Consider the following 4158-nt stretch of genomic DNA (forward strand, 5'->3'; position numbering starts at 1 on the left):
CGTTTGTGCCTCCTCAGTTCCAAATAGGGAAATAACAAATCAATGGCCAGTGAACATATAAAACAATATCCTCACTGGTGATAACTAGTGACCATAAGTTAGATACCATTCTGGATTTTTAAAAACATTATCATCATGGTCAAATGAAACTGCAGGCTTAAGCAATGGCTCTGTTGGTAAGAACACTGTGTGGTCATCCCAAGTTCCTGGATATAATCAATACCCAGTCCAGTCCAATACCCAATCAAGACCAGTTCCAGGATATCCTATGCTCCCTTTGGCTTGTATTAGCAGTAGGCACACAATGTGTCACATGCATATTCGTGCATACAAGCAAAGCACTACATACATATTTTTTTTTTACTATCATACATTATTTTTTTTAAGTTTCAATTAGGAACAAAGAACTGTGCCATTGTTGGGCCAAGAATCTGTGAGTACACAAGAGTGAAAATGATCGAAACACAATGTACAAAATCTCAAAGGATTAATAAAAATATACATTAAAAATAAAAGCACAAATGAATACAGATGTCACAATAAAAAGGCTATACAATCATGTTTTTCTAGACTCTGAAGTATTATTACTGAGAACAAAGTCCCATGTTTAGTATATAATTTTGGGGGGGTTATTAGTTTTCACATTTTTATTGTAGATCAACAGGGAAAGGGCCTTTTCCATCAGCAGAAGCACTCACAGGTTCTTCAGCCATTCCAGGTTTGGACCCAGAGGATCCTGTGGGTGGCTGGGCACATCATGCATGTTCCCATGATCTCTCACAGGCACTGGGTAGTTGAAAGGTATGGCTTTGTTGATCATGCCAGCATACTTGTTGTAGGGGCTAATTATGGGCATAATTATAGGGAGGCCCCAGACAGAGAAGGACACCACCAGCACTAGCTCCTTCACCCAGGCATTCTTGAGGAAGGAAGAGATTCTCCCGGCCATTTTGTTCTTGGCGGCGACTAGTATATAATTTTATGCCAGAGCAACAATATTAATACATGTATTATTAACAGTTGGAATAGACATCATAGGAATAGAAAAGAAGCTTCATTATATGTGTAATATTTTGCTCTAATTTAATTCCTGGTTTCCCCCTAGACTTAGTATTATTTCTAATCTGTAATAAACATATGTAAAACTATTTAACACAAGAGTGTGCCTATAGATAGTTAATGAATCTCTTCATATAGCCAGTTGAGTCAGTATTCTACCTTTAAAAGTCTTTAAGTCATTATCCCAATACATTTGATGACAAATATCACTATTATTTATGTTTTACCCAACAGTTTTTCAAGTTAGAACATTCCCTATGTTAAGTTGCACTTACCATGTAAACACTTCACTTCCAACAGAAATCTAATGTAGGATTTGTTTAATAACTTTTCATCAAAGTTTATATAGATTTGGGTTTAGACTGGGCATGTCACTATTATATTTCATTCATCATAATCAGTTACCTTTCTGATAATTTTATCATTAAACCTAATAGTCACATAGCCTTCAGACAGCTAGAAGTGGTACATGGCATGAATTGGTGGCCCGGTAGCAAACACTTTCTAGAAATACCTCCATGAATTAATTCCTTTGTAATAAATTAACTTGCAAATAAAAGATAACATGATATGCTGGGTGGCCATCCAAGAAGAGGCCACTGCACGGGGTGACCTGATCAACTCAGCTGCTACTGAGGGCCTTTTCAGTCTGTCAACCCCCACCCCCCACCCTATCCATATATGAACTGCTAGACCTCAAGGAGAAACTGGTGTTGCAGAACCAGATCTGGGAGCATGTCATCACCAACAAAGATGAAAATCTGGAGCATGGCTATGATGGAAAAAAAAATCTCAGTGCTGGTTTGGTATTTATAATGCTTCAGAGACCACAGGTCTTAAGATATACCAGTGACCCACGGCAGTGAGTATTTGCATGTAGAGCTGTGTGGGCAAAAATATATTGCTATGCAACACTCCGAGATTTACAATGCCACTGAGATAAATGAATTCGTGATGGAATGTAGAGAAGGGTGGAGGAATGGAGCAATGCATATGGAGTGGAAAGGGTCTGAAACATGTCAATATCTGAGGCCTGAGGCCATGTTGATGTCCATGTTCCATGATGCCACCAAGGACTGTGTTAGAGTCCATGGTCCCTGTTGTTCCCGGGGCAATGTGTTCTCTTGCCAGGCAGCTATGATGATGTTCAAAGTTCGAGCTGCTGTAGAGGGTCATGTTGATACCTGTAGTCTGTACTGCCATCAGAACCATCCTGAGAGCCACACTGCTACCAGGGACTGTTGGGGATGGCTGCCAGTATTGCCACCAGAGACCATGCTGAGGTCCATGGCACATGTTGATGCTGGAGGCCAGGTAGATGTCCATGATCCTGGCTATTACCAGATGCCATGTAGATGTCCAGGATCCATACTCCTGCTGACTGTAATGGACAAGGCAGCTTCTTCTGCGGTGTTATAGATGACTGCAAACTCACAGTTGATTAAGAGAGACTTAGAAGGCTTCTGGGACAACTCCCATCCTACCTTCACAAAATGTAACAACCTAGACAGAAAAAGCCCATTGAAGAGAACTCTTAAAAATTGTAATGAGGATGCTGAAGTATAGCTCTCCATACTAGAAGGCTACAAGCTAGAGTCAGGGTGGGGAAGGACTCACTTTTTGTTGTTGTTTTTGTTTTGGTTTGTTTTGTTTGTTTGGTTTGGTTTTGGTTTTTTAAGACAGGGTTTCTCTGTTCAGCCCTGGCTGTCCTGAAACTCACTCTGTAGACTAGGCTGGCCTCGAACTCAGAAATCCGCCTGCCTCTGCCTCCCAAGTGCTGGGATTAAAGGCGTGCACCAACAGAGTGAGTTACAGGACAGCCAGGGCTATCTAGAGAAACCCTGTCTCGAAAAAACAAAAAAAGCTGAGCGGACCTTGGCACAAAATCTGCTGCCAGTCCCACAACACCCAGGGGAAGCTCCACTCCCAGGCGTTCTGACACTCTCAGGATCAGAGGTAAGGAGGACCCAACACCAGGAGTAACTGGGCTCCAGATACCTGTACTCCACTGCTGCTGCTGTCCTTGGTGGTCTTTGCATGGTACTGGCATTCCCAAAACACTGCTGTAACTAGGCTTTACCAATAGCCTCTCATAGACTGTCTTCGTGGTGCCAAGCCTCAACTCCTTTGCATGACACCTTCAGTCCTGGGCCATTAATTGCAACTGAGGCTGCACTTTCACTTATGGCCTTCCATGCCCTCTCACTATGCCAAGCCTCAGCTGCTCTTCATGACCCCTTCATGCCTTCAAAACCAGTACCACCTGGGTGACTCTTACACATTACCAAGTCTTGTTGCAGCACAAGATACAACCTTGGTTATATCTGGAACACAGTCTCTTTGCTCTCAAAAAACACTTCCCAGAAGATGTCACCTCAATGATGCTGGTCTCTTCTTAATCACCACTAATTTCTTAGCTCCAGCTAACCAGCATCAATAGTCCCAGTAATGCAAAGTTTTCACTTTAGTAGTTCTGGTATCTTATTAATCACAGCTGATACTTCAGCTCCAGATAACCAGAACTACAGAATCTTCACAATCAAAATAATGGCCCTGATAAGAGTCTTTAATCTTCCCTCTGAAATTTCACAAGCCAGGTCTCTATCTTCTGCACTGTTCTCAACATGATCTTCCAAGCTCCTGCAGAATACCCCACAGAGTTCTTAACAATCAGTGGCTCTTGTAGCTCAAAGTTCTAAAGTCCTTCCAGGCACACAGGAACTCCCAGGTGCTCTAACAAGCCCAGGATCACAGGATCCCAGAATCACAGGATCATAGAGACAGCCTGACTCTGAGGAGTTCTGATACAACCAGGATTACAGGGAGGACTGGCTCCAGGCAGATTTAGCAAGGGCAGTGTAGTGGCTATTCCTGGTTGTCAACTTGACTGTATCTGAAATGAACTGCAATCCAGAATTGGAGGGCTCACTTGGCTCTTATCTGGAGGCTGAGAGATAACAAGTTTACAACTTGAATCTTGGCATGGAGATCTTGAGGTGTAGTGGCTACGAATCCCAGAGGATTGAGATATAAAGATCTACGAGTTCAATCGGGGTCACCTGGGGTTAAGGGTGTGGTAACACCTTTAACCTGGGCCAC

General features: G+C 42.6%; 1 pseudogene; it reads right to left on the reverse strand.

The window, feature by feature from the left end:
- Positions 1–694: 694 nt before the first annotated feature.
- On the reverse strand, positions 695–949 carry LOC116094833 (annotated as a pseudogene).
- Positions 950–4158: the final 3209 nt, after the last annotated feature.

The sequence above is a fragment of the Mastomys coucha genome, chromosome X, assembly GCF_008632895.1.
Source record: "Mastomys coucha isolate ucsf_1 chromosome X, UCSF_Mcou_1, whole genome shotgun sequence".
Classification (NCBI taxonomy): Eukaryota; Metazoa; Chordata; class Mammalia; order Rodentia; family Muridae; genus Mastomys; species Mastomys coucha.